This window comes from Bactrocera oleae, chromosome 5 (assembly GCF_042242935.1).
Source record: "Bactrocera oleae isolate idBacOlea1 chromosome 5, idBacOlea1, whole genome shotgun sequence".
In the NCBI taxonomy this organism is placed as follows: Eukaryota; Metazoa; Arthropoda; class Insecta; order Diptera; family Tephritidae; genus Bactrocera; species Bactrocera oleae.
In genome coordinates this window covers 15,494,476-15,521,010 of record NC_091539.1, presented here as the reverse complement: position 1 = coordinate 15,521,010, position 26,535 = coordinate 15,494,476, and the positions used below count along the sequence as shown (strand labels likewise).

Genomic DNA, 26,535 nt, shown 5'->3' with positions numbered 1-26,535 from the left:
TTATCTGATCTAGTTGTTGTGGCTTTGTAAAAGTCTTCACAATACTGATCTTCTGGGGTTGTAATTGAAGTGGGAGGGAGTTCTTCTAACTCCCAAAATTTTTTTAATTGTGAGTTGAGGTATTCGTTTGAGATTTCCTCAACTTGAGTGGTCATAGTGGTAACTGGTTCCGTAACTAGTCCACTTAGGATCCAACCGAAAATGGTATTTTGTGCCAATAGGGTATTTGAAATTTTCTCAATACCTTCGAGTATTATCTGTGGTATGAGATCGCTGCCTAATATTTATCTACGATCTATTTGTGCAGGAGTGTTGCAGTTGGGAGCTGCTAGCTTTAGGTTGTAGGCTATTTTGAGCCCTAGACGCTATGAAAGATCGTTGTGATCCTTAGTCTATTAAGGCCCTAAGTTTAAACAGTTCTCCTCGGTGTTCGATGGAGACGACTGCTGTGGGTAGTAGTACTCTACTTTGATTTTCGCTGTGTAGCGTTTGGGTTTTTATTGCCTTTGAGCAGCATGGTGCTTCTTGGCAATTTTCGTGATTTCGCACTTCGGGATTTGCTGTTGCAACTAAACCCGTGGCTCTTTTCATATTTGCGCTGTTTGGGGGTGATCTGGAAAAATTGTTATAATGAAGCATAGAATGATGTCGTTTATGACAATAAACGCAATTAAATTTGCTTTCGCACTCTTTAAGTGTATGCGCATGTGACAAGCAGTTTGTACAAAGTCTTTTTGTTTTTACAAAATTGTTTCGGTCGATAATATTCAATTTTTTGAATCTCTCGCAAGATTTGAGCTTATGCCCCCCTGTACATAGTTCGCATGACGTTTGTTTGTACTGTTCGGATGTGAACGTTTGATTTCTGAAGAAGCTTCTATTTAAATTGTTGTTGCTACTGGCTTGGGGACTGTGGAAGCTTCTATTTAGGTCGTGTTGAACGGTTTTCGTTCTGACCATTTTTTTATCTACCCTTTCTGCGATTTCGTATTGGGTTATTAAAGAGTCTTTCATCTGTTGCCACGTTGGGCATTTTTTTCGAGATGAGAGCGATTGCTCCCACAAAAGTAACGATTTTTCTGGTAAAGCTGCGGTGCATATATTTACCAGTATTGGGTCCAGGTGTCTGTGGGAATATTTTGTGTCGATAGAACCGACAAGCAATTAGAAACAGTGGATTGCAGTTTTATAAACTCTTTACTTGTTTCCTTTTGAATCTTAGGCAAGTTCATTAGTATCGTTACTTGCTTATCGACCAATATTCTCTCATTTTCATATCAAGATTTAAGTGCTTCCCAAGCCAAATTGAAATTATCGTTATTTAGTGCGAACTGTTTTACTATTACGCCTGCTTGACCTTTTGTTTTGTATCGAAGGTGATACAATTTTTGTGCATTTGATAATTTTGGGTGGTTCATGTAAACGGCTGTAAACATGTCCCGGAAGGACGGCCATTGTTGATAACCACCATGAAATATTTCTGTGTCACATGCGGGCACCTTGAGATGGATGCCTGAACTTGCCTCTAGACTTTGCACTTGTGGCAGCTCTACTCGCTGATGTGGAGTAGGTGCAATTGGTTTTATTAGCTTCAGCTGATCGGAAATCATTGCTTTAGTGTCTTCGAACTGGTCTAAGCAGTTTTCATATTTGGCGTAAGCCGAGGACTTAAAATTTTCTGGTAGATCTGATTCGTCAGATTCTACTATGGCAGTATCTCATTAAATTGTCACTCTCAGCATTGAATTTACTGTATGTAATGTCTTTCCCCCTTTTTTGTTTTGTAGTACCTTGCTTTGAGCGTGTAGCTTCTGCAGGTGTACATGGACTTTTTTCGTCCGAAATCATTTTTGGTACTTTTAATAATTGTGTAGATTTAGAATTTTTAGAATCTACGTTCATTTAAAAAAATTCAATTAATCAAATTCTTTCTCTCAGTGTAAAGTGATTACATTTAAGCGAAATTCGTAATTGTAACGCGTAATCTCTTTTATCTAAATAAGATAATTAGTAAATCGGTTTATTTTAATTTTATTTTTTTTTTAAATCGGATTAAATAAGATAGCGTGCTTCGTTATTACGGTATTTATTTATTATTTATCTCGATTGTATTGTTAATTTCAACAATTATTAAAAAATTGCAATATCAATTTTTTTTTCAATTCTTCTTTGTGTTCGTATGCGTTATAGGGTATACCTCTAAGCGAATTAGTATGTGTCAATGAGAGCTCGTATAAGAGAGTTCTTTAACTTTCAGTGGTACCCTAGTAGGGTATAATAATATGTCCCGTACTTGTGTAAGTACGTATGTAAACGAGCGGGCGTTGTTTCTCAGTTAAGAAATAGGGCATAAACGTAATTAGCAACAAAGTTATCGTATGTGCACTACGATTCATGAATATGCACTCTCGGTATATGAATGTAAATATGTACGTATGTATAAGTAGTAGAGTACTTGAATTTCATATATATGTATATATCATATATTTGTGTTTTGGATTTGGAATAATTGTGTTAAACACGAAGGTAAGCTTTCCTAGGCAATAGAAATATATATATAAATAATAATATAATATAAATTTTTTCGGTCAAACCCGAAATACCGCAAATACAATAGTTTAGCAACCGTTTTTGAAAACCGTAATAAATATACTTACATATACGCTGCAGTAATGAGGTACAAAACGGAATCGATACAACTCACTTGAATATCCGTCAAGGGATTTTGGGTACTATAGCCTGTATTTGCCGGTAGGTGTTTATATGTTAATATGTTTATATGTTAATATGTATATATACATATATATGAGTTTTAATTCGCGCTCGTTTTCATTTGATTGTATTTTGTTTTTCCGCGCCCGTTTTTTTTTTTGTGTTTTGGGTCACTGCACTGTTAATTATGCACCAAAAGCATATGTATATATATATTTTTTTTTGTTGTTGTGGTCACTGCACCAAAAGCATATGGAGATATATATATTTTTTTTCACTGCACTTTTTTTTTGTTTTTGTCAATCAATGCACTTTTTTTTTCACTGTTCGTTCATTTTTTTTTCGTTCACTTTGTCCCTGTATTTTTTTTTTTTTTGTTTTTGCCAATAAATTCACCGGTTCTTGTTTTTTTCACGTTATTTTAAAACTTTTTATTTTATGTTTTGTAACCCATAGTGCCGTCCACTAGGCCTTGAAGGACCATATGTTAACACCACCACTTACGTGCTACTTCAACTCCGCGTATATGTTAATGAAATAAGAATCGTATGGTTTTTAGTTTCAAAAATATTCACAAACTTTATTTCCTTTTTTTTAATATTTACAAGGATTAGCTCAACGCACTCCCTGGTCGCATACCAGTGGAGAGGTAGTAAAAAATGTTGTGCAATACAAATTGCAAGAGTATAAAAAGATGGTTGATAGCCGGAATGAATTCACGCGCGCCAAAGAAATGGTGTTTTTTACTCGACCGTCGCCGGTAGAAGGGCTGTCCGCTTCGAGGACAGATATTTTTGTACTGTGTGTTGTGTAGAGATCCTAGTCGGTGTGTGTGTGTATGCGGCTGTATGATGAGTTGTGTGGGTGTTCTGCGGTGTCCAGGTGTGGTGTGTTTGAGTTCTTCTGGTCGGGAATCTTAACTCATTTGGCCAAGTATATCTGTCTCGATCTGTTTGAGGTGTTACAAACAAGCGTTAGTTGAACAAAACTATTATGCTCTGTAGCAACTTGTTGCGAGAGTAGCCAGTTGGAACAGGTATTACTTGGTAATATATGAAGCAATGCATTTTTTTTTTCAACGCACACACTGGGCGCACAGAGTGAAAATATGTATTTAGGCAAATGCTTCGTTGCTTACTCACCATTTGTTTGAGCTCAACGCAGATTAGAAATTAGCATCACTTAAGTTGCGTTATAAACACACTCACACATACTATGTACATGTATATGCAGAAATTATTTTTTGCCTAAGCCTATTCCCTTACATTTATAAGAGTATTATTTTTGTTGTTGTTGGTGTCATTAATGATTTTCACATGGCGTTGGCAACATTAAATGGGCGTTGGCTGTCGGTAAACTACAATAAGTAGCAATTTTCGATGACAGCGAGAACCCTAAACCAAGACGACGAAAAGCAAAGAGGAAGTAGCGTAAAAGTAAAACCAAAAAGTAGGTGTACATATCGACACAACGACAGTTGAGTCAAAGGAGCGAAAGCGAGAACGGCAAACAAAATGAAATGACTTTGTAGGATGTCCTGATTTTTCTAACTCAAAGCGATTATGTGTTGGCGTCGTAATTGGGTCATGAAGGTTGTTGCTGTGTTGGGAGGTGAAGGTTTATTAAATATGCTGGAGTTTTATTCTGGAGGACTAGTTAGTGGCATACAGGCAAACTCGGTTTGTTGTTGACGTTGTAGCCCACTTTGAAACTGTGGTATGGTATTAAGCGCTCACATCAAGAGATTCCAGGTTTTTCGTTGGATTCGCGCTTTTACAGGCGTATTTTAAGAGATTGCAAATAAAAATGGTACTTATACGGACAAGTGGCAGAATGAAGACAAGAGGGAAATGAGCAATATGAACATATATATTATATATACATATATGTATACCCCATAACATTTTCTTTCTTTTCTTTTCATGTCCGCAATCTTTAAGTGTCTCAAAATTTACTTTTTCACACAATTAGTGGTGGTACTAGTGTCCCAAGTTTCAGTTTAATATATGTGCCGACCAAGAAAAATATTAATCTATTTTACAGTGAGTTTTATTTATTAGACACTCACAAATTAATTGGGAAGAAACTGGTTTAGCAAATTAACCAGGCTGGATTTTGTTTTTGAAGTTCTTGAACTGGTTTCATATTTTAGAATGCCATAAGAACCTTCTATTCCTAAGCGTTAGCTTGTAATACATATACTTACTGAAGAAGTCAATACATTTCTCAATAGAATGTTTCACATTTGTTTTTTGTTTAATATTATTTTCCAGTATATTTTCTAGAAACAATAGCGTATATTTTACCTGATTTTACAATAAATAAGTTTTTCCAGAGCAGAAAATTACTTGGAGCTGATGCATTATAGAGCTTAACACCTATACAGATCAAAAAATCTAACAAGTCTTCATTATGCTTTCGACTTTTTTCAAGGTATCGTCAAAGCAGGAAGAGAAGTGGAAAATAGGCTGCATGAAGAAGTTATGAAGGGATTGATCTGCATATTAACACGAACTTCCTAGCTTACATAACACAAGCTGTGCTGGGCCATTTGTGAACGAGCGGACACGAAGTTGAGAGCACAGACGTTACTTAATGTCAAAACACAGTATGAGAATATCTGCCTCGCATTACACAGAAGTCTATTCAGATTACATATATGTAATTTGAAAGTGGAGGAGGATTAATTAAGGACCAATTTTGAAATCAAAGAACGGCCTAATAAAAATTCTTCAACATTTTTCTCAAAAGAAGACGTGCAGCTTTCAAGCTACATGCATCATAAAGGTAGGAACAGCAGGGTTACGATTTATTGTGAATGAGTCTTTGCAAAATCAAGAGAACCGCAGTCAACTTCTATTATTTTAAAAAATTTTCGATGACTTAGGAATTTCAAAGAAACAGTTTTAAGGTTTCATTCGAATGGCTTTAAACATTAAAAAAAAATTGTTAGCTTGGGTTCTGCAAATAAGCATATAATAACATACCATAAAACTAAACGAGCAAAACTATTGGTCAATATTTTGACTTCTAAATTGAAAAGGGTCTTGTAGTTTTTTAATTAAATTGATAAAACTACCGAATGGATAAATTGAATAATATGTAGGAAAGAATTTTACCCACCAGCACTTTGGGTTTATTATAATATTTTTCCGAAACTCATGGCCGAAGGCTGCCAAGGTTGCAATCAGAGATATTCCTCGGAATGGTTTTGCTGTAACATACTTCAACTGTTTAACAAAAATTTTAGTATTTATATAATCTATTGTATTTTCTAATTATTTCTAACTAATTATCAAATTGATATTTTTTTATTTTTATTAATAAATGCACTCTTGAGAATGAACACAACGTTTTAATTCCCCAATAGAGAATAATGGAACAAAGGTTTTGTGATCGACAGTTCAATGGGCGAAATCTACATATTCACGGATCAAAGTGTGAAATAGGAACAGAATCGGGCTTCTTCTATAGGTGTACGCAAAAGGTAGCTTCAAACTATATTACAACCATTCAGTTTTTCAGGCTGAAATTGTTGGCATAACAGAAGGCACCAAGTGAGCTTATGCTCTAACCAGCATTTTCATAAATCTTCTGGTAATTAGCCAAGCGGTAATTAACGCTATCCGTAGCATCTATATGTACTAAGTCTCACTGTATTAGGTTATGAAAGCAGGCAATAACTAGAATTTCAGTAGGTAGCTCGTTTAATATCATGTGGGTACCCAGTCATATAGGAATAGAAGGAAATGGAAAGGCAAACAAATGGGGCAGCTAGGAACACAATTCCCTTGAGCTGCCCCAACCCATTCAGCTCATTCAAGGGTTATTGGAAGAAATGGACCCTCGACTAACACATCAGGTCTTGGAACATTAGTAACACAGGGCATAGCACAAAGTTACTTTGGGGTTTTGTTAATGATGGACAGACCAAAATGCTTCTATTCTAGGTAAAGGAAACTTAGTAATATTGTTGGGGTCACCACAGAGCACCCTTAAGATCCCACCTTCAGAAAATGGGAGAAGTGGATTCGGCGGAATGCAGAGTTTATGCAGAGGAGGATGATGATATGCTGGAACAGTATCTTTGCGAATGTCCAGCCTTCAGCCAGCTGAGCCAATATTCCAATATCCAAGGTTTTCTACCAAATCTACTGAAACAACGCTTAATTTGGTTACCACCCACACATTAGTAAAAAAAATATAAGAATATGTCTTTATTAGTTTAAATTAATTAAGCAACACATCAAGCAAGCTTCCTCTATGCAATACATGACAAACAAAATATTAAGTTGCAGAAAGTAAAATAAGTTTAAAGAGCAGACTGTTTTAGCAATGAGGTTTTCCTTTGCATTACTACAATTTATTATAAGTAATGAACAAATTTCAAAAGAGCAATAATTTTATTTTTAAATAGAAAGCAATTTAGAAGCGAAAATTGTTTACCAGCGTTTGTCAGCTAAATTTGAGTGCTGCTTTAACTCTCGATAACTTTCCGTTGAGAAAAAAAAATTTTAAAAAGGAGATAAATCAAAAAATTTTAAAAAGGAGATAAAATCATAAAGGAGGATGAGAAATCATCCGATGATTATTTTTATACTCGCGCAACCTGTTGCTACAGAGTACAATAGTTTTGTTCACCTAACGGTTGTTTGTATCACCTAAAACTAATCGAGTTAGATATAGTGTTATGTATATATAAATGATCAGGATGAAGAGACGAGTTGAAATCCGAGTGACTGTCTGTCCATCCGTCCGTCCGTCCGTCTGTCCGTCCGTCCGTCCGTGCAAGCTCTAACTTGAGTAAAAATTGAGATATCTTTATGAAACTTGGTAGACATGTTTCTTGGTACCGTGAGACGGTTGGTGTTGCAGATGGGCGTAATCGGACCACTGCCACGCCCACAAAACGCCATTAATCAAAAACAAATAACTTGCCATAACTAAGCTCCGCAATAAGATACAAGACTGTTATTTGGTACACAGGATCACATTAGGGAGGGGCATCTGCAGTTAAAACTTTTTTTTAAAAAGAGGGCGTGGTCCCGCCTCTAATAGGTTTAATGTACATATCTCCTAAACCGCTAATGCTATAATAACAAAATTCACTAGAAGCAAATGTTTTTAGCACTTCTATTGACGGTGTGAAAATAGTTGAAATCGGGTGGCAACTCCGCCCACTCCCCATATAACGGTACTGTTAAAAACTACTAAAAGCGCGATAAATCAAGCACTAAACACGCCAGAGACATTAAATTTTATCTCTGAGATGGTATAAATTGGCTTTATAGGAACCACGTTCAAAATTAGTCAGTGGGCGTGGCACAGCCCACTTTTAGGTGAAAACGCATATCTTGAGATCTGCTCAACCGATTTCAACCAAATTCGGTGCATAACGTTCTTTTCATGTTTCTATGTCATAGTGCGAAAATGGGCGAAAGCGGACTTCAACCACGCTTACTTCCCATGAAACACCATTTTCAATTCCATCGGATTCTTTCACTTTCCACTATGCAAATCTGGTAACAATGATTATATCGGGGTAAAACTTTGCGTGAATAATGCAATTAAAGTATGCCACCTTGCGTCCAAAAATTGTCTAAATCGAACCAAAACTGTTCAAACCCCTAAGTACTAAATATGTGGACCCCAGTGCCTATAGTTGACCTTCTACCGAAAATATCAGTCAATCCACAAAGAAATCTCAAACGAGTATACCATTTGACTTTGCGAGAGTATAAAATGTTCGGTTACATCCGAATTTAGCCCTTCCTTACTTGTTAATAATTGGATTAAATACATTTTAATAAGACAACAACTCTTTGTCTCTCTTAATCGCATTATTTAGACATTTATATGTGTCATTATATTATTATGTGCTATGAATCAACTTATTTTAAGAAAATACATATGAAAAAAAAAATTTTTATAGTTATTGCAATTATTTTGCATCCCTATTTTTTAGTATAGGGTGTCCAAAACAGAACAAAAAAAACTATCGATTTCACATTCAAAGTATCCTAAAATGGATATGCCATCTTTAATGTTGAAAAAATGCTCACCCTTGACTATCTCAATTTATCCATCAGTTTTATTTCACACGCTGTTCACATCGCTTTCTAGGTGTAATAAATTATTAACGAACATTAAAACACAAAAAAAAAAGAGTTTTAGGACACAGAATTTATATTTTATTTTAATGTTTCAAAGTTAATTGCATACGTTTTAAGATTTGTGCGGTTTTGAAATGTTTATAAAGAGAGGAAAATAATGTAAGAGAATACATTGAAGAGCAAGAAATTTGGAACAAAAATTTCACTTCAGAATATTTTTCTTTTTTCAAATACTTCCAAAGCATAAAGTATCATAGTACAATATTTTTAGTTTTTGATGGCATCTTCTTCTTCTTTCATCATTACTTTACCGTGGGTCGGTCTGCATCGAGAATACTAAACTTCGCCAGTTGCCTCTATCCTTTGCGTGGACACGCCAGTTGTACATCCCAAGTGCAGACAGGTCGCTATGCCCTTGGTTCTCCCATGCTTGCTTCCGTCGTCCTTCGAATATAAATGGGGTGTGGTGGTTACTCTGGGGTATTTAGCTGTAGTGGACTGCCAAACTCAATCCCTATTCCTACGTTCAATACGCTTCTCTTCGGTTTTTTGGAACATTTTGTAGAAAAACCAATGAAAAATTAAAAAAATAATAAAGCACCTCCCATCTTTAAAATCTTTCGTACAAAAACATGATTTTTAACGAATAAATACTTTCGCGATAAATATTGAACATGTAGCATTCAATCGCGATCCATCAATCCTCAACGTGGATCACGATTTAAATATCACATTTTGAACATGTGACAGAAGCCAATAAGAAAACAAGCTATTAATGGAGTATAACTCAGAACTAAAACATGAACCAAGCTGATTATATTCGAAACAAGAAATGAAAAGTGAAGTCAGAATGCAGCTATTAAACATTTACTTTGTAAATTACCCATGTCTTTTTACAAATAACGGATGTTTTTCAACAAAAAGGCTTTATAAGACCATGCAATTTCACTGCGCGACCAAGAAAAATATGACACAGTGGAAATCTATACGAAACCGAATGTACGATTACCCTAAAAACGGTTGTGGATAAGAGACCGGGAGGTCTGAATAAACTTTAAGATTTTTATAGTTTTTCTAACGCTCTACGACTATATTTATACCCTGAACAGGGTGATATTAAGTTTGCAACGATGTTTTTAACACATAACATAAAATATCGGAGACCCTATAAAGTGTATATATATAATCAGCTTGACGAGCTGAGTCGATTTACCCATGTCAATCTGTCTGTATGTACGCGAACTAGTCCCTCGGTTTTCAAGATATTGGTCTGAAGCTTTGCGCATGTTCTTTTCCCACCAAGAATCTGCTCATTTGTCGAAACCGCCGATATCGGATAACTATAGCAGGCTCGGGCCCTTGTTTGGAAAACTTTTTTACTTGACAAGGTATCTTCAGAAACTTTCACATAATTTATTATCAAAAACATCGCTAAAATGTCCAAACATATTGTTGAAAGAGTATTTCATACAAGCACTTGATTCCGATCGTTAAGTTTGCTGGGGTGCTTTATGCTATAGTGCTCCGATATCAGCCGTTCCGACAAATCTACAGCTTCTTAGTGATGAAGGACAGGTGCAAAATTTCAAATCGATAGCTTAAAAACTGAGGGACTAGTTCGTATATACATATACAGAAAGACGGACATGGCTAAATCAACTCATCTCATCATGATGATCATTTATGTATAAGTTAACAATAGTTAACTAAGTCAGTCTCTTGAACTGCCAAAATTGCAACCTATGCAGTTTGGATTTCTGAATGACCGACAGCCGCAATTCAACACCTTGCAGTAGCCACCGACCGTGTGGCCGGCGGATGTAACGCAATGCCTTACACAAGCTTAGGCGTCAGTAGAAACTTAGAAAAGCAGCGTCAATGGCAGTAGCGGCGATAGTAATAGTAGGTTATAAATAAGAGAAATGTTATTTTAATAAAACAGTTTAAGAACGGAACTCAACTTGTGCTTATTTAAAATAACATAATTCCGTGGTAGTCGACAACACCGTCGCTATCGCATAATCGGAAATATTATTTAAATAGTTAGTGGGTATTCGACAACACCGTCGCTACCAATCACAACGCACATAAGTATTCAAACTACTTATAGTAAAAGTAGTGATAATAAATAAATAACTATTATTTAAATAGTTCGTGGTAGTCGACAACACCGTCGCTACCGAAAAAGGAACAATAAAAGTTTAAAGATAATAAAAGTATAACTGGCGCCCAACGTGGGGCTCGTGAAAAGTGCTGTCAAAAAAAAAAAAACAAAAAAAAACCCCATCGTTATTGTCCCGGTACATGAATTCGTCGTTAGGAGAAAAGTACTGAAATATTAATCCGCAAATTGTCATTCCAACGTGGAAGGAAGATTACAAGCAACGTGCAAGAAGGAAGATCGCAACCAAGGAGGAAGAAAGAAGATCACAATCAACGTAGAAGAAAGAAAATCTCAATATAATTATGTAAGTGAAACCCATTTTCATATCCGCCATATATCGACTCTTTAGTAGTATTTGTATTGACTGTAACTGTATGACTGTGTAACTGTCGACTTAAACTAACGAATCAACCGCGGGCAAGATATGAATGAACAGCAGTTGCAAGGTATTATATATGCGCCGTTAGTGCCGCACTGCAGATTCAAAGAAAAGAATTCGAAGCCAGGATAGAGCAGCTTACAAACCAATCCAAAACTGTGACAGCCCCCGAAATCAAGGCCTACGAGCCAATAAAAATTATAGACGGTGTCGAATGTCATGAAGGGCTGGACGCAGTTAAGTCGGTCCCAGAGTTCGATGGCTCACAGGAACTATATGTGTCCTGGCGGGAGACAGCATCTCAAAGAATGTCATGCCCTGCTAAGCTTACCATTCCTTCACAAGTTGAGTAAAAAGAACTTGCAACGCATCTCCGAACTACGCATACGAACAATTGCTACACCAGTCGTTACCGCCGTAATCTGTGCCATTATCTCCGTAAACACAAACCGAAACTTCGGAGGCTGTGCGGCGAGTACTGGAAAGGTTGGGTATGGCCGAGGACGCCCATATTTTGGAAGAGGGAGTAGTTAACAATAGTTAACTAAGTCAGTCTCTTGAACTGCTCCTATGCAGTTTGGATTTCTGAATGACCGACAGCCGCAATTCAACACCTTGCAGTAGCCACCGACCGTGTGACCGGCGGATGTAACGCAATGCCTTACACAAGCTTAGGCGTCAGCAGAAACTTAGAAAAGCAGCGTCAATGGCAGTAGCGGCGATAGTAATAGTAGGTTATAAATAAGAGAAATGTTATTTTAATAAAACAGTTTAAGAACGGAACTCAACTTGTGCTTATTTAAAATAACATAATTCCGTGGTAGTCGACAACACCGTCGCTATCGCATAATCGGAAATATTATTTAAATAGTTAGTGGGTAGTCGACAACACCGTCGCTACCAATCACAACGCACATAAGTATTCAAACTACTTATAGTAAAAGTAGTGATAATAAATAAATAACTATTATTTAAATAGTTCGTGGTAGTCGACAACACCGTCGCTACCGAATAAAGGAACAATAAAAGTAAAACAGATAATAAAAATATAACTTATATATTTTATAGGATCTCCGACGTTTCCTTCAGGGTGTTACAAACTTCGTGGCAAACTTAATATACCTTGTTCAGATTATAAAAATGCAGCCGAACTTAATGTTTTTTATTATTTCTTAGAACATTCAGTTAGTTAAAATGAAACGTAGTTATTTATCGCATAAGCAAAACATTTGTTAAGAGATTACATTGACAACTCTCTTCAAATAAGGTTTTAAGGGTGTTTGGGTAGTTTACTTCTCTTCACTCTCTACTAAAGAGTAAGGTAGTAAATTTTTCTACTTTTTTTCCTAGGTAAAACAACGATCAACAGTATGCAAGGTAAATGCCCTCTGGGAAGCACATACTAAAGCAGTTGCGGAATTTCTGTTTGTAGATGTATACGTGTCTGTGTGCGTCTGCAGTGGAATGTGGAAGCAAAAGGAGCTTAAGTCCCTTAACACCTGGCGCGTGTGCACTTACATATGTACGAGTATGTACATACATAAACATCTGTTAAACATTACTTCACAACGATTCTGCTGTTGTTGTTGTAAACGACTAGTTCTAAATACGAATACAAATTTACTTGACATACCTGCATACACACACAAAAATATCGGGATAACTGCTAGCCAGATTGCAGTTGACAATAACACATTTATGAGCTCAATCATCGTGCTCTTACCAAAGCATATGCAGCAGCACACGTGACTTGCAAGCTACGCGTATACGCGACGATGCAATGGGGTTGTGTCCATCAACGCCTTCGTGTCGCATCAAGGGTGTATATTTAAATCACCATTGACCCTATTGTCGGGCGGAGAGCTCGGCTCAATCTTTATGCCTTTCAGCATGTTCACTTATTTCTTCCATTCAGCGTTCCTCCCTTTCAAACAAATACTAACCCGTCCGAAATGCAGTTAGCGACTGTGGCATAAAACTGATGGCACGATTGCACTGCAGCTGATCTCTATATTAATGGACCGGAGCATTGAGATGACGTTCTGTGACTGTGTTGAAACCCGGCATTCGCCCGTATATATTACCTAGGTACCTAGGTAGGTAGATATATATATTTGCGTTTAAGGGCAGTCGATTAGGCGCACCAATATAATTTTTAATGTAAATTCTAACTGTATAACTTTGTGTTAAATAAACTGGGGAGAGCACGTAATTGCTTAGGGATTGTGTTCGTTTTATCCATGCATAATATTCCACCAACAATACGTTATTCAAAGCTACCTACTTATGTATATATGGAATTTGATGAGGGCAATACATAATTCGCTAAATAAACTCCTAAAAGGACTAGTGTCGTAAAAAAGACATTTTTTTGATTGTATTTTACACAGATCTTTCGCATACCAATGTTTCCATGCATATTGCGTACGACGCGTTTTATTGATATATAATATTTAGAATATTTTTTTTAATATCATCAAAAACCATTTTGCTGACAAAGTTTCATTAACTTGTAAAAAAGAATGCACTGATTTGTAAATATACCATATACAATACATATTACAAGACTCCTGAATGTAAGAAATACCTTGCAGTATTTTATATAGTTTTGAGTCACATCTCTAAACGAATGTACCTTTGGGGTAACGTGGATACATTTGTAATCCGGAGATGATACAGATGAATTATCAATTATTTAAACGGAAATAAAACATAAAATATCCACCAAAATCTAGGAGCAGCGTTATTAAAAATTTATAGTAATTCAGTATAACTTCATTACTTAACTTGTACATCCATTTTCATCGTTTCATGAAATGTAGATACTGGTTTCTTCCTAAACCAATTATTGGAGACTATACATCAGATCGACAGCATCTTATCTCAATAATATATTATTTACTATCCCAATAATATATTTTTCGTAAGTATAAGTCACCTCGCAACCGAATCTTTTTTGCTGTATAATTCTGAGTTTTCCACCGACGCGTTCTGTACTTAAAGAACAGATACTTAAAATCATCGCTTTTATTTTAGATAATACAGATAGTCTAATATTGATATTAATATGACTAGAATCAGAGCTGAATTGGTTGTTATACTCTTGCAACATATTGTAAGAAAGTATAATAGTTTTGTTCACCTAACGGTTGGTTGGATCACTCAAAACCAATCGAGATAGATATAGTGTTACATATACTCGTACAGGACCGTAATAACTTTTTTTCTGTGTTCTCGACTTCCTTTTTTTATTTGGCAGGTTATTGCTTAAGTTTTTTAAAAATGAGTGCTTGGGATACCGAATAGATTTTTGGCGGCACTCCCCTGAGTAGATGGACCATTATGAAGTTATGAAACATGTTTGCCGAATCCGGAAGTATCGCAAGAGTACCGTACCATCGATATCCGTATGTTCGTGTTCAAGAAAGAATCGCAACTTGGAGTTAGCAGACGGTCATTATAACAGATAATTAATGGTGACTTAAACCTGTATCGTACAAAGTTCAAATAAAAAGCCAGTTAAACCCTCTAGATATGCCTATTCGCCAGGAATTTTTCCAAAAAATTATTGAACTGGCCGAAGAAAACAATGACTTGATAAATTGAGTGTTTATGTCTGATGAGACCCATTTTGATCTAAACGGAAATCTAAACAAGCAAAATTGCCGTGTTTGGAGTGAATCAAATCCAGAAATAATGCAAGAGACGAAACTTAACCCAGAACAAGTTACTGTGTGGTGCACAGTTTCATCAAGGTGTATTGTCGGGCCATACTTATTTAAAGAAAATGGTGTAACAGTAGCTGTTAATGGGCACCTATATTTAGAGTATTGAATGAGTCGTTTTACCCAGAACTTCGCCGAAGACTTATTCCTTTCAATAGAGTTTGGTTCCAGCAAGATAGAGCAACTGCACACATAGCCAGACCGGTTATTGCAGAACTTCAGCGAAAATTTTATAACCAATTAAAACAAAGAAACTACACTTTTCGCTGGTCCCCCAGGTCACCTGACCTGACTGCACCTGACTTTTTTATGGGGTTATGTCAAGCAAGAGGTGTACAAAACAAAACCCAGACATCTGACTGAATTGAAACAGTCCATTAAATCGATAATTGAGGCAATCCCGACTTTAACCCTTCATGCCGCAAGAAATAATTTTCTAAGTAGGTGTCGCATATGCGCAGCGGAGCATGGAGGTCATTTACTGTCCATCATTTTTAAAAGTAATTAATTATATAAATAAATATGTTGCATAGATTAGAAAAAAGTTATAACGGTTTGTTTTTGTAGCACGATTCGTGAGCCACTCTGTATATAAATGATCAGGATGACGAGGCGAATTGAAATCCGGATGTATGTCTGTCCATCCAGATGAAACTTAGTACACATGTTCCTTGGCAAAAAGTAATTACAAATTCGTAGATGGGCGTAATTAGACCACTTTCACGCCCACAAAGCGCCATTAATCGAAAACGTATAAAGTGCTATAACTAAGCCATAAATAAGAATACACAACTCAAATTTGCCAAAACCAATCTAGTTAAGAAGGAGCACCTGTGGTTTAAAAATCGTGAAAGAGTGGGCGTGGTCTCGCCCTTAATACATTTAATGTATATACAAGTATCTCCGAAACCAATAAAGCTTTTTCACTCTAATTTGCACACAACAAATATTTTCAAACCTTCTTGCGATAGTGTGAAAATAGGTGAAATCGGACCGGTTTTGTTAAAAACTACTAAAAGTGTGATAAATCAAAAACTAAATGCAGCAGAGACATTAAATTTTACACCCCGGATGACAGAAGAGGGCATTATATGAGCCGGTATCAAAATTTGACGGCGTGGCACCGCAAACTTTTACGTGAAATCACATATCTCGGGACTTGCTCGACTGATTTTAACCAAATACATTCCTACAATATTCTCATGTTACGCTGCGTAAATAGAAGAAATCGGATCACAGCCAACCTGCTTACCATATAACACTATTTTGAGTTCCATCTGATTTCTTCATATTTCAGTATACAAATAAAGCAACAATTAATATATTGAGATAAAACTTTGCACAAAGAGTTCCTCATTGTGTGCCACCTTATGGCCAAAAATTGTCCAAGCCGAACCAAAACTGTTCAAGCCCCTAAACACCGAATATGTGGACTCCAGTGCCTATAGTTGACTTTTAACCGAAAATATCGGTCAATTTGTAAGATATATAATTGAAATTCGGAGAAAATGCTTTCCTGATTATGATGTATGTTTGTGTGTCAAAAATGGGTTGGATCGGGTTAATATTTCCATTAGCCCCCATATACCTAATATAAAGATTTTCGAACATCTGGTTGACCCTATACCGCATATATCAGCATATATCTCTCATGTACCTAACATAAGATTTTCAAACTTCCGGTTGGAAGTTGGTTGTTGAAAGAAATTGGTCCAAACCTTATAACCCTAAAATAATGAATTTCGATCTTTTTTTTTTGACGTTTCCACATCAACTCGTTAAACCATTTAGCTTTTTCAGTTAAGTTTATATCCCATATATCCCATTTGAAGATGATTTTAATACAATTTTAGCGGACGGAAAGTATGATATAGTAATATAAATATAATACAACTTAATAGAATACTAAATTTAATTGTAATCCATTTACAATTTCTTCGAATAATAAATTTTGAATTGTTTCGCAACATTTTTTAATATAAAGATATCCTAACACCTAAACGTATTTTTCCTGCTTTGATCCTTGCAAGTTGCCGGAGTATAAAATGTTCGGTTACAGCCGAACTTAGCCCTTTCTTACTTGTTTAGTTTGTTTCTCTCCAACAGAGTTTGCTATTTTAGAAAATTTAGATTTGACAGTGAACCCCTCGAATAGACTAAAACAAATGTAGTTATAAGGCTGTCACCTTCTTTAAAATTTTTAATCACCAATTACCAGAAAGGTAAACGTATTATGAAATCTTTAAGTATCAAATAAAAAAAAGCATATATTGCAATTTTTTAAGTACTCTTTGTTATCGTCATTGTTGACATACCTACATACATATATACCAACACTTTGACCCCCGACTGTTCTATTTAAACTGCGCGAAAACCGAATCAGTAAAATGTATGTTTTCCTATATTGGTAAAAGTTTTTTTTTATTTGTGTATAAAGTTTGATCTATATATGTTAAATTGCGTGTGTTTACAAAGAACGTAGAATATAAAGAAGACAGACTTATAGTATATTCTACGTTCTTTGGTGTTTAGCTCGTACGTGGATTAGATTTCGCAAAAAAATATTCGTGACAACGTAAGTAGCTAAGAACCTTACATTCATCAAACGCATCATTACTGGTGACTAAAACTGACTGAAAGCACTGAGGGTTGGTATGGTAGAAAATAATTAAATTAAAGATTTGTATTCAAATCAGTACGGGTCAAAATTAATCTGATGGTATTATATTGGGTCGTTCACTACGTCATTCGTTGTTTATGTGCAATTTAAACACGATTTTTTATTGTGTGAAACATTTTGTGAAATTAAACAAACTTAATCTTTTAACAATTTCTCGGTTTTAATAGGTCTTCCAGGACGTGATGCATCCGAAGTTGCCGGAACGTATTTTTGCAAACCAATTTTGGCATTGGCGTTCGGTCAACAAATATTCTGCTGTCAAATGCTGTTTTCGGTCTTCCATCATCGATAAGGCATCAAATAAAAGTAATTCCAAAAAATTTAAGAATATTTTTTCCAAACAAGCTTTACAATATCAGCTGTTCAAGTATTTATATAGCGGTAAAGCGGTTAAGGGTGCAGTTGGCTGCGAAAAATTCAATAAGATCAGCTGTTGTAACCAAAGGAGATTACTTAGTGTACAACCCAATAATAAAATCTAAAAATAGCAAAATTAAGTAAGTATAAAGTTTGCACAAAGTTTTTTGTAAGTATGTATGCATTGTTAATTATGTATATGTGTAAGTGTAATTATATATTTCCATGTATTTGAAAGTGTTAAATAAGTTTATATATACGAATGCAATTTTATATGTATGCCGGTCTATTTTCTCATATCCTTTAAAATGTCTCTTTTCAAACCAACTATTATATAATATACCATATCAGTAAGCATGTACTGCATACGAGCAGACATAAATAAATGATTACACAGTCTGTTAGAAATGCCCCTTTGCTTAAGTTTTGTAAACTCGATTACAGTTTGAACTGCTGGTACGGATTCAGACACGTAGTCACAAATGCCAATAGGGAATGCGTAAATAAATTGCACAAAGGTTATGTCTATATATAAATTTTCCAGTTCAACTCCAATGAAAAGAAAAACACAAACGGCAACAACAACTACTTGATTGGACTAACAGAAAAAGGCAACAATAAGGGTGTACTCAGCGCAAGAACGATTCGCTCTATTTATGATTCTCAGTTGTTGTTATGTATGTTTGTTTGTAGTGTGCAGGTACTTTGATCGAGACTCTGCACTAGATTTGTGCGAAACACACAAATAAATAAAGACAAGAACAATAAATAATTCAATCACACAATCACTTAATCATTTGCAATCCAACCAACCACGAGCAGAAATTCATCTAGATAAACATTCGACAAAAGGATGAATGTTTGCTGCTGTTGATTTGAGGATATATTTGGTTGTTGTTGACTCGATACACTACCCGAAGTAAGGGAAACATAACATGGTAAAAATCAGCAATGTGGCAGAGACTGAAACGAACGGTAAAGTTAAATAAAATCTCCAGCAGGTGCAGTAAGTTCTCTACAAAACTATGAGCTTTCTCATTTAAAATATTTTTTTACTACCGAGTTATAAAATTAAAAAAAAAACAAAAAAAAAGAAACAAATTTGCCTTAAACTAATCAAACTTCAATCGTTAATATCTTTTAAACGGTTAGGTTTATAAAAAAATCGTAAGAGACCATTTTGTAGAGCAATTTCCTACAACATTAAAAAAAAAATAAAATAATAATATATTATCTGATAATAAGAAAAAAATTGATAACTGTAAGGCGGGGGACAATACCGTCATAATAAAGAGCTCATGTTGAAGAGCCTTTCTTAGAGGTGTCTTAGAATCTTTTTTTCTGAGTACCAAAGAAAAAAAATTGGTTTTTTGACGCACTCTAATGTATATTGCATTAGACTGTTTCATTTTTCCCAAGTGTTTTATATGGAACTAGAAGACCCCGACCACGCTTTGCTGTGACTAAGGTATAATTAAATTATATCAAGTAAGCAGTTAGTAAAATATTATTATCAACATTAATTTCTACATTTTTCGCTGTCTATATAGCTCGTTTGCCGAGCTAGTTAAGATTTAAGTAATTATTTTGTGCGTCATAAACATTAAAAAAATTTTAATTTCCCGATCGTCGCCAAAGTTTACAGGATTAATTGCTGAGCCATCTTGAAGACCGTCTGAAAGTTTCGTTGAAAACGGTCTAGCCGTTTCGGAGTTTATAATATATTGGAATACTCCTGTATTTTACTGTACTTAGAAAGCGTTTCTCTTATGTTCATAAATCCATTAAGACCTCATAGGTCAAAGACAATTATCATTTGGCGAGTTGCGTCAATGGGGATAGCATAATCGTTTTCACCATGAATAAATACATGTACATACTAATTTTCGTAACCATCGGTCAAACTATACACAAGTCGGTACATTGCAGCGCCACCTGGTGGCGAGTTACGTCATTGGGAATAGCATAAAAGCCTTCTCCGTGAAAAAATACATATATATACCAATGTTCATAATGATCGGTCAAATAGTTTCTGAGTCTATCGACTTCATAATATACACATCCTTCTTTATATATATAGGATTCTAAATATTAGTATTAAGAGCTCAAATTTGAAGGCTTTTTTCTTACTTTCTTGAAAATTTTTAGTCAGTTTTTTAATTGAAAAATAAATGTTGCCTTAAAAATTACACAGCTTAATAAATATGTTACGAAATGCGTAGTAAAATATACAGCTATGTTCTGTAAGCTCTGTAAGCATTATCTAGCAACCAGCACCTGGCGACAGCGAGATCTTGCTGGTCCAAAGAGAAACCTAAGAGGTCCTGTATGAAGGAAGATGAAGTTGAAACATATAGATACTTTTCTTTCTCTGTCCACCTTTTGCAAAGGGTGAAGCAAAACAGTAGTCATACTGTAGGCTAGTGGGCAAATGGACTGGAGATGATATTAGCTGCCTCGACAAATTTGTGATATGCTTTAGGCGCTTTGGCGATATGCGACGGTCTTTTGATCACAACGAACCGGCGTTTCTAGCTTTTCAAGTAAGATCAATGCCTTTACGAATATAAATCTGATTACCTAACCTAAAATGTGAAATTCAATTAGTACATTTTTACATATATTTATGCATAATTTGGCTTCTCCTTAGGAACAAAAGAATGATCAAGATCAAGGAACTTGCAACTGAACTCCATAACCACGGCGATGCTATACATAGTAATAATCAGACATGCGAACCATCAATACCTCCACCACTTCAAGCATACAAAATTTTTTTCAAGAAGTTCCGCTTATTTTTTGTTATTTCTTTGTCATACATTTCCAATTCAATCCACTCCCAATACAATCTCCGCTTAGAAACCTCTATTAGTCAACTCAGTACTTTCGACACGGTACTTCTTCTCAATTAAACGCCAGACATCATAACAGTGCTTCTTCGCAGATAAAGCGGAATTCTTGAAGCTTAAATTTCATTCGGTTTCAGGAACACGCCTGATATATGTATGTATGTATGTAAATACATTATTAAATTTTCTATTTTTTCAGTGAGAGCACTTTGATGACGAACTTTGTTCAAATTGGTTGGTTGCAATAGTCTATTAAATATGTTTGTGTAATTTTATTCTTAAAATCGCTCAAAATATTAATTATAAAACCTAGCAAAGACTTCAAGAATATTTCAATTTGAAATTTAATTTTAATTTTCAAAAAAAAAAAAATATGTATACACCTAGCAACTCCAATTGCCTGATGATGTTTGAAAGAATGACATATTTAAATAAGTCAAATCCGTTAAAAAAAGTGGTAAATTCACAGCGGGCACGCATTATTTATAACAAATGTATATCAAAATCGATTTTACACATTTTTAAATAATGTCAAGTGTGTTTATAAACGACGATGAAGTGTGCAGTGGGTAATTGTACACAACAATTTTACCAAATTTAAGGTGAAGTGAACTTAATATAGTGAAACAATATGTATAGAAAGAAATTCATGACATTGTTCATGTATCAATATGTCACAGAAATACATATACATTAGGGTGGAGCGAAAAAACAATTTTTTTTATTGTTTAGCCTGGGGGTAAAATCTATAGATTTTAAAAAGAGAAAACTTTTGGACAAAAAAAACCAATTTTTTTTTACATCTAGAGGCGGCGCACTCAGTTTTAAAGTAAATTTTCGAGTTTAAATTTTTTATTTCGTAAAAACTTTGATATGAGTTCTAGAAGGTGTGTGTGCTTAAAAAAAAATTTTGTGGTTATTATTGGAGTTTTAAAAAAAAAGTTTTAAACGACAACATGCTTTCCTAAGCGTTAAAATAAATTTTGAGTCTAAAACCGTCACATTCGGTAATTTTTATATAAATGTAAAGAGTTTAAACCAAAAATAATTTTTTCTTGTCTAAAAAAAATGTCTCGAAATTTACTTCAAAACTGACTGCGCCGCTTCTAGATGTTAAAAAAAATTTTTTTTGTCCAAAAATTTTCTTCTTTATAATTTATAGATTTTACTCCCAGGCTAAACAAAAAAATAAATAAAAATTTCGCTCCACCCTATTTATACATGTATACATATGTTTTCCGCTCCATCTATTTTTGTGATTTATTACAAATTAGCTTTAAAGCTAAATTATATATTTTGCTTCTTACGTGTATGTATGTTTGTTATTAGGTTCAAATACACATTTCTTGAGATTTCTCAAAAATGAGGATTTAAAAATGCTTTAAGTCACCTTTTGCGACACGGAGGTTAGTTAAAACTCAATAATTTTAAAGTGCACGATGTATTTATTTAAGTTTTTGGCATTTACAAAAATAAGCGCGAATTCGTAAGAAATATTTTAGTAATTTGGGTATTATTTAATCAAATAACGCTCTTCAACACCTTTATGCCGACTGGGATACATTTGCAAAAAATTGAAAACGGAATTGGTTGAATTTGAGACCGATTATAGGTTAATCACGTATGCGAGACTGGGTTGCTGAATCCAGCTGAAAAAATAATGGAGATTATGAACCAATGTGAAAAAATATTTAAAAATCTAAATGGGTAAACCATTTAACATCAAAAAATTGTATCTAATAAGTAAGGAAGGGCTAAGTTCGGATGTAACCGAAGATTTTATACTCTCGCAAAGTCAAATGGTATACTCGTTTTAGATTTCTTTGTGGATCTTGGTAAAAAGCCAACTATAGGCACTGGGGTCCACATATTCAGTACCTAGAGGCTTGAACATTTTTGGTTCAATTTATATAATTTTTCGTTACAAGGTGGCATACTTTAAACGTATTATTCACTCAAAGTTTTACGCCGATATAATCATTGTTGCTTGATTTGCATACTGGAAAGTGAAAAAATCAGATGGAATGTAAAATGATGTTATATGGGAAATAGGCGTGGTTGTAATCCGATTTCGCCCATTTTCGTACTATAACATAGAAATATGAGAAGAATATTATGTACCAAATTTGCTTGAAATCGGTTAAGCAGATCCCAAGATATGGGTTTTCACCTAAAAGTGGGCGGTGCCACGCCCACTATCTAATCTTGAACGTGGTTCCTATCCCAGAGAAAAAATTTAATGTTTTTGGAGTATTTAGGGCGGGGTTGTTACCCGATTTCACCCATTTTCACACCATCGATAGAGATGCTAAAAACATTTGTCCCCATTGAATTTAGTTATTGTAGCTTCAGTAGTATAGGAGGTACGCACACTAAACTTATAAGGGGGCGGGGCCACGCCCACTTAAAAAAATTTCAACTGCAGATGCCCCTCTCTAATGTGATCCTGTATACCAAATAAGAGTCTTGTATCTTATTGCGGAGCTTAATTATGACAATTTATTTGTTTTTGATTAATGGCGATTTGTGGGCGTGGCAGTGGTCCGATTACGCCCATCTGCAATACCAACCGTCTTACGGTTCCAAGGAACATGTGTACCAAGTTTCATAAAGGTATCTCAATTTTTACTCAAGTCACAGACAGACAGGACGGACAGACAGACGGACGGACGGACAGACAGTCACCCGGATTTCAACTCTTCTCTTCATCCTGATCATTTATATATATATAACCCTAAATCTAACTCGATTAGTTTTAGGTGATACAAACAACCGTTAGGTGAATAAAACTATTAAACTCATAATGTAGATAATATTTTTCAAATTAGTCCGACTTAGGTATGACGATGTTGATTTAATGAATGAAAATAAATCATTAGTAATATTACTGTGTTTTATTTTTGCGTTTTTTGTTTATGTCATTATTTATATATAGGTAAAACTTATCCAATTTGAATAGGATGTATTCTTTGAAATCATCCACTTCAAAATGATTGGAGCAAATTCTTGAATTTTGACCACCCTCTGCGTCGCAAAAGGTTAACCCAAAGCTTTTTTAAACTTTCATTTTTAATAAATCTTCAGAAATGTAAGAAGAAAACATATATATATGTAAGTATGTGTCGATATACTGATACAAAAACAATGTCAATAATATCTTATAATCCAAAATTTTACATTATGTTAGTTTCCTCCCCTGTAAGTTTGGCAAACTTATGCGAAATTTTGTTATTTAAATTTCTTCATTACAATCATATCATTCACACAATTTGTCTATATCTTTGCTACAACAACCCACTGTACCCTTTATCCTCCTTTCAAATTTTTAAAAGCAATTTTTGCAAAATTTAAGGCTTTACGACTTCAGAAAAGTGTGAAAAAAGTTATGAAAAAATGTATAAAAAGTGATTTTCATGTTCGTTTTTTATAAACAATGCGCGCCCGCCTCGAACTTTTATAAAGGATTTGACTTATTTAAATATGTCATTCTTCCAAATGTCATCAGGAAATTAGATTTGCTATATGAATAATTTTTTTGTTAAAAATTAAAACTTGATTTTAGAGTGAAATATTTTTGAAAACTAAAATAAGTTTTTTAAGTGCAAAACTATTTCATAATATCTCTGATACAAATTATTTTTAATTCCTTACAAGTAAATTGTCGGTTTATAGCTTTTTATGATTAATATTTAATCATATGATTTTAAAGTTGTCGTAATCTTGTATTCTATGAACGTTGAAGGAGACAGATTCTAAATAAACTTGATTATTATATTTACAAAAAACAAAAAACGTTTTAGGATTTAAAAGTAATGTTCAAATTTTAACCGCATTGATTTTTATACCAGCAATGACGTTTTCGTTTTTATTCACAAATAACATTTTAAGATATTGAATAATTTACAATAATATAATGTAATGTAAACCCTAGCCACAGCAACGTGTGGCCGGTGACTTCTAGAAAATATTTTTATATATTTCGCCTTTTCACTCTCCGCATTACAAACCTATATACAGGTTAATGTAGTTGTTGTGGTCACTAGATACTTAAAAGCCCACAAAGCACCAGTGAAAGTTTGCATACGAAATTCGCCATTTTACGACTCTCTAATTAATTCTTAACTTAACATTTGCGTGAAACTTTACTTAGTAAGCAGTAGTCCTAAGTAAAAGAGGGCCAAACGTCAGCTACGGATTAGGACAAGTCGCGCATAACGGTAATGGGCAGAGGTTGCGGATGCTCGGCGGACGTTTATAAGTGTACAACCCAACTTTGTGAAAAGTTTTGAAATTACGTTGTTTTTGGTAGTTATTCATGCACTTTTGAGAAGCGCTTTCAAATAGTATAGTATAGGTATATATAAAATAGTATATGTACCTATGTAGTATATATCTCTATATAGTACATATGCTTTTGTGAGTGCATAAAAATTCACAAATTCACCCGAGGTTTTCACCGTCTCCACATGTACATTTATTTGTATTAGTACACACCTACATATATATGTATATTTGTATGTATGTGTGCATGTATGTACACCGTTTTAAGTATAAGGTCCTTCAGCTTGTAAGCAGGTTATCTGCTTTCATTTCCATTTGAGTGCTTGTGTAGTGATTGTTTGTATTGTTGTTGTAATGTATACACACCACGTTTTTGGCGGCAGCATAAGGAGGGTTATTTTCACTTCGGTTTAAATTTCTAAAACCTGAAATTCCCCACATAGGCGAATTCAGGGAAAACAAAAGTTTTATAAAAATAAACTAAAAAACAAAAAATATTCTCCTCATTCCTTTAACAAGCACTTGCATGTTGTTTTTACATATATACATACATGTGCATACATATATGGAAGTGTTGTTGTTGCGCTAGTCCTTTTGCTTCACAGCCAGATACATACCTATACACGCACATAGAACCAAACGCACATTACTTCTCTCTCGTTATATTTCTTGTAGTTATCCTCCAGTTGTTGCTGGAAAAACCACATAATTTAAAACTCGCACTGCATTGAATGCCTAATAAAAACCAACTAGTTATGCTCGAGTTCAACGTTCTGACGTGCCAACGCACCGTCGTTGTGGCAGCAATTGGCTCTGCACCCCACCCCAATACTGGTATATATGCAAGTGGGTCCTTTGTTCCATCGCTTCGGTACAGCACTGAAACCAGAACAGTGTCAGGTGGCAGGTGGCATTCACTGGCTGTCGTCTTCAACTGTTTGCCGTAGCTATCACTTTGGCGTTATCATCGGGGTTCTCCCGTCCATTCGGCTCTATAGAATTCACTTCCTGCTCTAATAGGTGCGTTCGTTTGCCAGCCGGCGAATGCGGCATTTAGTTTGCAGGATAATAAACAGTGCGATGTAGCGTTGTAGGTTTTTGTACCCGTTGCCAGGGCGAGAGAACACGCGCAGCATTGAGGTATTTAAGTCCAGCCGTACACTGGCGGTACGTAGACTTCGTTTGTTGCACCTTTCGTTGATTGTGTTTACAGGAATTTATTACCTTGCGAAGCCACTGTTGCTATCAGAGCCAGCGCCGGCTTTCATCTATTTC

The 26,535-nt window shown here is 34.9% G+C and overlaps 2 long non-coding RNA genes across 3 annotated transcripts in view; one reads left to right on the top strand and one right to left on the bottom strand.

Annotated features, from left to right (window-relative positions):
- LOC118682462 (uncharacterized) overlaps positions 1-18,529 on the top strand; it is a 152,375-nt gene extending 133,846 nt beyond the window's left edge. The window contains exons 5-7 of one of the 2 annotated variants that reach the window (XR_011396470.1): positions 5,146-5,499; positions 17,941-18,079; positions 18,142-18,529. This is a non-coding gene — a long non-coding RNA (uncharacterized lncRNA). Of the gene's footprint in view, positions 1-5,145; positions 5,500-17,940 lie in introns of both variants that reach the window. The other variant, XR_011396469.1, reaches the window with a different exon arrangement.
- A 1,726-nt stretch (positions 18,530-20,255) lies between these two features.
- Positions 20,256-21,378, bottom strand: LOC138857412 (uncharacterized). Its single transcript, XR_011396483.1, has 3 exons — positions 21,201-21,378; positions 20,510-21,124; positions 20,256-20,454 (listed from the first exon to the last, which is right to left on the bottom strand). It is a non-coding gene; the product is annotated as an uncharacterized lncRNA (long non-coding RNA).
- Positions 21,379-26,535: the final 5,157 nt, after the last annotated feature.